We start from the raw sequence: 9144 nt of genomic DNA on the forward strand, positions 1-9144 counted from the left end.
TGCAGTCCACTGCAAAAAGCAGAAAGATTGTGGGTTAGAAGGTAGTGTTGCGTAGACTCCAATATTCAAGGAATTCAGGGTTGTCAGACCTGCCTTATTCAAAGCAAGTTGTTTTTTAAACGGCCTTGCATTCATCAGCTTATCTCTGTCAGGATCCCACCTAACAGGAAAAGTGACAAATATTCAAGTCAAGGGGGTTTGGTGACTTTATATTTCACTTCCATAAAGTTAGGGGACCAACAAGAGAATTACTTTTAAAAAATGGTCACACTCTAAGCCGGAGGATGAGATAACACTTTAATCCCTAATAATGTTTAAGCTCCAAAAACACTGGAGCCTACATTTTCCATGGTGCAACTCGATATCATCTTTCATAAAACTCTTCCTGCTTCATAAATGCCTGTGTCTTGTATGGAAGGCTTTCTGAACAAAGATAAACCTGACATCACCAAGGTTATTTTCAAGACTTTAGTTCTCTCCAGATCCACAGATTCCATTATCATTACTTATTCAACCATTTTTACAGGCCAAGTAGTAGTACTTTCCATGATGAGAAAAATGAATTGGATGTGGAAAATCAGTGAAGTCACCAATTTAGAAATGATCAAAATTGAGGCAGCAGAAGGGAGCTGCAATGATTAGATGATTAATCAAACAACAGAAAATTAATCTGCAACTATGTTGATAATCAAATAATCGTTGAAGTAATTTTTCAAGCAAAAATTCAAATATATGATTTTGAATATTTTGGGGTTCTGGGCTGTTGGTTGGACAAAATAAGACACTTGAGGACATCATAGACATCCACACACATTCTTCCTTGTCACAACCTCGTGCCTACATTTCCCACAATCCAACTTAACCATCGATGAGTCTGTCGGAGATGCATGTTTTGTGATGTGTGTTATGCTAGTAGCAGCTAATGTAGTCTCGAGCAGAGATGAGGAGTGGGCTACAGACGTCTGGTAACCTCACACCCCAGATTTTTGTCATTTTCAAACTTGTAGTCTTCAGCCCCAACTGACGCTGACTCAAGTGACATCACATGAGGAAATTTACCCGATTTCACACCGCTCAATCTGGAGCCACAATACCCTTTACACAAGTTTTTTCACATTAGTACTCGCCAACACCTGTAACAGTATGTATGTAGCTCCCTAAAGTGTCTAAAAACACTTAAAATGTGTTGACTAACAAAATATAAAACGCCGGCATATTATGTAAAATGCAAGATAATCTACAATCTCAAATATTTTGACCCATGTCTGAGAGAAACACAGATTTGTTGACTCATGTGCATGTCATGGCCTTATCAGTCAGATTATATTGGTTTTTAAATGACAGGGCGCAGCTGATAACAGGCTATTCAGAGATAACTAAACTAAACATTCACTACTGACTGAGGCACAGTTTAACATTACAACTCAAAATGCTATTCAAAGTAATACAAGTGTACTGCCAAGACTTCACACTGCTGAACCCTAATAAAAAACACCATAAACTCATAGTGTGGCCAATTAAATGTAATCAAATGATCTTTTTCCCAGTCCTTTTATCTCCATGACAACAGTTCATAGGCTTTCAAAAGACCTCTGTACAATTCAAATACAATACTTTAACTCAATCCAAAAAGTTAACTCAATAACAAAAATTAACACTTACACCCATCTGGGATTATCAATATTATACGTTGTAAATAGGATTTAAAAAAAAAAAAAAAAAAAAAAAAAAAAGGTCAGAAAGGTTTTGAAACTATGACAAATATCTAACCCAAACTGCCTGCAGACCAGTGTTAAAGGATGATGCTTTTTTTATTATACTTGCTTGAGCTTCAGCTGCATAACTGCTCATGTAGTTACAGTTAAACCAGTTACTCAGCTTTGCAAACAGTGAGACCAGTGTTAACCAGTTTTCTAGTGGGAGGCAGGGGTTAAGCTTACAATTAAGCCTTTTTTTTATTGCTTGAAAAGATCCTTGTCTCAGTTCCCATTTCTAGTTAACTTGTCGACTTGTGTGAAGAGCGTGGCTGACAGGATGTTGAAAGCAATCCACGTCTCGTTACCACCAATCTGAACACACACCGTCAGTGAATTCTGCCAACATACAGTGCTTTTATTCCTACACAATATCAAATGACACTGAAAACATCAACTGTGAGTGAAAGAGGGGACATTAACAGATGACTATTTTGTGCTACTATGACAGGCTGTGTGGGCTCTGCGGCCCCCAGTGGACCCGAGTGAGGAACAACTCCTCAGCCCCTCTGCTGTACGCACTCTCTCTCTGCCTGCTCATGCTCTGGCCAATGCTGCAGATGTACCGTTTGCTGCATCACATCGTGTGCCAAGTTGCCAGCTCCAGCTGTACGCCTGTCAGAACACGGCTGTGACTGTGGCTGAGCAGCACCCTGACAGGAGGCAGCCTGGATGTGGGCAATACTCACATGAGAGAGAGGGACGTAATAATAATAATAATAATAATAATAATAATAATATACAAGAGAAATCTACATTAGTGGCAACATTCTTAAAAAAAAAGTGTCTGGTGGGGGTATTTCTCTGACAACATGCCTACAGTATAAGACTACATGCAGGGCTCCAGACACAATATTCCACTGTCCAAGGGGTAATTAAAACAGTTTACAGGACAGGATAAAGTCTAGTTTGGTCCATCTCAGTAACACTAAAGCCGGGCTCAGACTACAGGAGTTTTGGCTCGATTTATCCCTGATTCACCCCTCCTGACAATCGGAGGAGAAATCTGGTGTGAGACATTGGTCGGTATCAATCTTCAGCCCAGATAATCTGGTAATACAAGGGGTTTACTAATCCAATCTTAAACCTCCAGGAGTGCTCGCAGACTCGTCGGGGCCGCCCTGGTAATTTCAAACATGTTTGATATTTAGGAGTTAAAATCTGGATGGTTATGTCACTACTTTCAGAGCGGGACCGCAATAGCCAATGAGAGAGACAAGTCTACGAGGAGACGGAAGTTTTACAAGCCAACGTTAGTCCCAGAGCAGCTGACGGTGTTGCCGAACAACGGTAAACATTCTAGCCCTTGAGGCTAATGTTAGCTAGCATACTACAGATATTAACATTGGCAGTTAAAATCTCACCTCCAGTTCTCGCAACCGCTGTTGACTACATTTCCCCTAACATTTTTCCCATCCAGACTCGTTTAGTTGCTTCTGCTTTTTTTCACCTCACTGCAAAGCATCACTAGAGCAAGTTATTGCACCATGTCAGACTCCATTTTGTTTACATCTGTTCCCCCGTGAGGTGGTGCGTTGCTCCCTCTGGCACGATAATCTTAATATCCTGTAGTGTGTGATGTGCCATTATTTTCAAATCTTGTAGCGTGGGGAGGTTTGAGATGAAAGAAAAGAACATCTGTTAAGTTTCTCCTTTTGCGTGTGGCCCGGTTTCAACATCGGTTAAGATTTCAATAGTCTTGTAGTCTGAGCTGATTGAACTGTGGTATCACGAGAAGGGCTAAATCAAACAAACATCTCTAAAATGTAAAACAGCCATTGACTCAAAGTGAGGTAGCAGTTAACGGTGGCTTTGCAATTTGTATATGCGGAGAATTCAGTAAGTTAAAATTTCTATAATACAGGTCATTTCCAATTATACGTTGCCAGACATTGAAGTGGTTTTTGGTACTTTTTGTTGCTGACATTGGTAACAGTAAAAACAGTAGCTTGAACTTGACAGCGACAGCTCACTGATTGAACTGACTGATAAACAAGCAACCAAATGAAAGAAAACTTGCAAATGAAGTTCTTCCAAATGGAGAAGTTCATTTGAATTGTTATATATCAGTATCCACATACAAGATATTCAAACTCATAAGAAACAAGAAATTGCAGTACAGAAACGCCAAAGATGTGTTTAAGGTCACTCAGTGCTCTTGAAGACAAATGATCTAACTGATTGTTCCTGATAAGTGTATTTTTTTTAACTGTGAAATGTCTCACTTAAAACACATAATACATATTGGTCACATGTTTACATTGGGGGGGTTTCCAACTTAAAAATGCATTTCACCAACTAAAATGTACTTACTTAGCCGAGGCAAGTCAATCACAGAGTTTGGACATAAATTACAGCTGAAATAATTACACTTTTTGGACTATAAATCATCAGAAAAGGTTACTGTGAAGTTTAATCTAAATAAAACAGAACTTAATGCATTCACCCTCTTTAAATTGACATTTAGTTAAGATGTGTGGCAGCAATTACACCCTCGAATTTATGTTGATACTTGTGTCTCAACTCTACACATCTGGACACTGCAGTGGTTCTGAGTCCTTTGCAAACGTGCCAAAGCTCTGTCGAGTAACATGTTGAGTGAACAGCAATTTCACTTTTCTGCCACGAGCACAAGGAGTCTGGTCTTTGTCACAGAACATGAACGTTGTTGTTGTTAAAGCCGGTCCTGTGTGGCTTTGTTATTGTCATGCTGGAATAAATTCATGAATAAATCTTCTGTGAGTGTCTCTCGTGCATTCGGGCAAACACTCGTCCTGATGTCATATGTGGGTCATTCAGCGACATTAGGAGGACGGTTTGTAAGAATGCAGACTCAGCCTGCAGTCTGCACTGTAATCCTTTCTTCCACTACGCACAAACTGCTACACCTGCTTTCATTCATTATTATGTTTATAGTATCTTCTTCATAATAGTTGGGAGATACAAATAGATGTAGCCATTGCTAACAAATATTATAATGCTAAGTTCTGGCCTAGCAGAAAGTACTAACTCCAGAACAGGAACTTGGAACTTCTTTTTTCCTGCAGCCCGGAACTAGAAGTCAGTTTCTTTCTGATCAAAATCTAGATTAAGTTCCTACAATTGTTCTTGGCAAGTTTCCTTCATTAAAAAAGGGCTATACTTGTTGATATTAATGTCACCGCTGAACTGTCATAATCACATGTTCAATATCAAGAGCACAGGTTGAATGTCGGTAGGCCATACCTAGTGAAAGCATTCAATTCAATAAAGTGTGTAAAGTATGCTGCTGTCCTGCACAACATGTCACTGACACGCTGTCACTGTGTCTCCAGCACTGTCGGTGCAAACATGTGACAGCAATCAGGTACATTGTGCTGCAGAATTACACCATTTTACACTAATCTTGACAGAATGAGATCACACGTCTATTTGTTTAGTTGCAGAAGTAAGCATTAGACCCATTCATATGTACTTAATATCACCATGATAATAGGGGCAATGGAGTTTTGTGTTTTATGTCAAACAGAAAGGATGTGTATGCAGGTCTATCTACACGTGTGACTACACGCTTTGCAGTACTTTATGTTCAGCAGATCTATACTCCAGATCTGTACAGCTGCCGTGTGACAACACCTTATGCTGGGATCAAGAATTACTGCGAGCCGTTGAGGCAATGCTGCATTCATTGGCAGTACTGGCAGTACTATACACCAAGGCTCATGTTTCCTCTTGCTGCCTTCTCTTCTAATCTAGTGTACCCATATTTGAGAAAACAAACAAGATGTGATCATGAACCCAGAAAAGAGTGGAAACTTCTCATCTGGATCTTGTTCTGAAAAAGTAATCCTCCACACTGAGCTGTTGTCCTATTTAAGTCACTGTATTTGTGTGCACAGTACACAGTGAACAAAGCAGAACTGGGACAAAAGACAACAGGTAAAAAGCAGCTCTCCCTCTGCAGTATTCCCTGAACAGAGAACCCGGAGCCCTCCTATGTGGCTCTCCACAAAAAGCTGAAAAACTACAATCTTATCTTCTCTGCATGCTAACAAACGGAGCTTGACCACAGAAAGCTGGGTAATCTTAGGCTTGGACCCAGCCAGGACCTTTGATCAAGTGTCTGTGTGGGAGCTGCTGTAGCTTACAGTCAGACAGGTAGCAAGTTGATCCCCGATGCCACGTCTTCACTTTGAATAATTGATCAGACGCATTATAATCATTTAATTGGGCACCCGTGGTTGAGGTTAAACCGTTTAAGAACAGATAAGACTTGAGGGTTCGACAACAAATAGTCTTTGAGGAGCAATCAAGCGAAGGAGAAGCATTAAGTGAGTTACACATGCTCCACTGTGCCACCAACACGTTCACTTCAATCCCGACATCGAACAACACACACAAGACTTAGTCTACATCACTCCTACTCGGGTTATTCCTTTTCTGACGGCCATCTGATACCTACAGGAGACATATTTACCCAGAATATGAAATGTGTTGACTCAAAGGCAACAATGTCAGAGCGTGATGACGGCAACACTGAGATCAGGGCACATCCGTCTGCGGCAGTTCCAGTAAGAAATGACAACTTCCTGTCAACTCACCATTTTTTCCAAGTGGCTTGTATTACAGGTCAAAGCACCTACATGAGTGAGATAAGACATCAAGAATGTCATACGACCACTTAAGTGCAGTTTGGCATGACGATAATTCACTGAGCCGAGGGATTGTTTTGTTCACGCACAATATCATTTTTTAATACTTCGGTGCTCTGGTGACTAAATGAATGCTGTGTGTGGTTTCCTGGACCAATTACGCAAACTCTGTATATGATACTGAGTTGTTGTTCTTTTTTTTTGAAAATCAAAAAAAATTGCTTTAAAAAGAAGAAGAAGAAGAAGAAAGAGTAGCTGTTTGACTACAACTGGCCAGTCCTGAGAGCACAAAAACTTTTAAATCCTTGTGGTAGAGATGTGAGTGTGCATTTGTGAAGCATTTAACTTTTAAATTCTATGTATTCGGACACATCTGCTTTCAGATGCACATTTTTACTTCACAGTGATGAGAAATATCTTTGAAAAAGTGCTGAACAAATGACAAACATTCACACTTGCACCATTTCCCTACAGTCCCCTTAACTGCCTGCCAGCACATTACTGCAACAAGAGACATCTTCACAGTGATAATGTGGTGGACTTCAGCTGGGCAGATGTGCGTTACAGAGCAGACTGAACTAGAGACCGGCAGCGGATCCCGTGATTCTCATTACACACAGCTGCCTCACATCATTACCACAGTCACCACTTACCGTCCATTTGCACAGTGGGCGACGCTTAAAACCACACCGACTAATGTTTGGCTTTGACAGCCTTTAATGTGATTACCGCAAAGCCTGGGAATAGATGAAAAAGGGAGGTAGCATTAAATTAAAAGTGTCTCCTGTGCTGCCGTCTACCTTCCTCATTTAAGTGCTTGAACAAACTGCCGGCTGCAGGGTGGAGAAAAGAAAAAGATTACTAGTAAGATTTAAGATTCCTGTTTAACAGCGGAGCCCCACGGAGGTTGAGGGGGTGCAGTAGTGACTGTGACATTTATATCTCTGCGGTAGCGAGGGGAAAAAACATGAGTATATGTAAATACACCTAACTTGGTCCTTGTATCTGCGTATATCTTCGAGCAGGCAGCACTACAGTAGTGTTGAACCGCCCCTCCTCCTCCTCTTGGCGCATCTCTTCCTACACGCTGTCACACGTTGAGCAGACTGTCACACCACCATCCAGCGCTTTACAAAAACCGCTAACGAGCGTCGCGTTTCAACGACTACAAGGCACAAACGACTAGTAGACGTCATTAAAAGGCTATACATACCCGAAGTGTCGATATTTCCCGGGCTCTTGAAGTTGGGAGTCTGGTGTGTGTGGTGTTGTGTGGCGGAGCGGCAGCCGTATGAGTGGAGACTCAGCAGGAAGCCAGCAGGCTGGGCGGATAAATGAGCCGCCGTGACGTCAGCGGACCGATATAGCGAAAAGAGAGGTCTCACTCCTCACCACTTTCCCGCACTTTATTTATTAATTTAAACACTACAGCACCATTTTAACTGATGTTCGAAACAAAAAAGCTATTAAGACCTTTAAGTTATTAAGCGAATATGATATGCTGCATATAACACAAACTCTGGCATTGTAAAATGTAATCTTAATTGTTTGTGTTTGTCTTCTTTTTTGTTTTTTTTGTTTTTTGTGCATGTAGCTGTTTATGCCTGCCTGTATATGAACATCTGTACAATAAAGAAAGCGTGGGGGAAAAAAGAGGTCTCACTCCTCACTATATTCTTCGCGTTTTAAAGATCCCCTCCAGGCATATTTTAAAATGTATGTAAAGTACTTTGAATAATAATTCGGGTCTCATATGGTTTTTCCACCAAAAAATCATATTATCTTGTTAAAAATCCTTAAAATTATATCTCTTCCTTCTCCTTCATTAAAAATTCCAGAATATATGACTATGTAAATATATTTAATCTCAGAAGTTGAGCTGCTGGACACAAAATGTCTCCTACTTCACTGTAAAGTCCATTTTCAGTGTTTGTGCACTGGATGCTTCAAGTTTCCACATCACACTTATAAGTTGCCACGTATAAGTTGAATACTGGACCAGGATTGACTTCAGAACTAGTTGTGATGATTTTCAATGAGCTCAGAGAAACTTTCCACTTTCCGTAGATGAATGTGAAAACAGCCTTCTAGTGTCAAACTCTGCTCTTACATCATTCTGCACAGTGAAGCTCAAACATCCAACTGAAGGAACAACATTTTTGAGGGGAGGGGTACTTTAAGAAAAACTGCTTCAGGTGACGTAAAACCCACCTACTGGAGATCCACAGGTATTGTACAGGGGCTTGACTATTGTGTATAAGTTTTTTTCTTTTTCTTTTTTTCTTTTTTTGACTAACAAAGTCAAAGAGATATCCTTTAAAATGCTTCACAGGTTTTATCCAGTTCATCATCATTTACAGACACTCAAGAAAGACATTGATGTAAGTTGTTCCTTTTGTAGGAAGCTGAGTCCACATCATCCTAAATATGTTACTACTCAAAGAAGAAATTAATAATTAATAAAAACACACCCTTGACCAATTCAATACACTCAGAGGTTTTATTGCTGCTAAAGAGCCTTTCTTGGTCTGGTAGGACCAGCAGCTCAATTAGCTATAACTTATGTTAGCAAACTTTTAGATAAGATACATATTGCCAACTGACATTATTCAGCCAGTCCTCTACTTGTGCCACTTACCCTACATTTTAGCATTTATCTCTGAAAAATGAATACTTTATCAGTCCTCCTCTGTATGTGATCCACTAACATGTCAGTGGGCCCAAAAGCAAAATTGTGCTGCTGGGCTCCTAACGAATAA

General features: G+C 40.3%; 1 protein-coding gene across 3 annotated transcripts in view; it reads right to left on the reverse strand.

Annotated features, from left to right (window-relative positions):
• The window catches only part of far1 (fatty acyl CoA reductase 1), a 28410-nt gene extending 20667 nt beyond the window's left edge, over positions 1–7743 (reverse strand). The window contains exon 1 of one of the 3 annotated variants that reach the window (XM_042411225.1): positions 7599–7743. The gene's annotated coding sequence lies outside the window, so the exon portion shown is untranslated. The remainder of the gene's footprint in view (positions 1–7598) is intronic. The other 2 variants (XM_042411223.1, XM_042411224.1) reach the window with 2 other exon arrangements.
• Positions 7744–9144: the final 1401 nt, after the last annotated feature.

Source organism: Thunnus maccoyii, chromosome 5 (assembly GCF_910596095.1).
Source record: "Thunnus maccoyii chromosome 5, fThuMac1.1, whole genome shotgun sequence".
NCBI lineage: Eukaryota > Metazoa > Chordata > Actinopteri > Scombriformes > Scombridae > Thunnus > Thunnus maccoyii.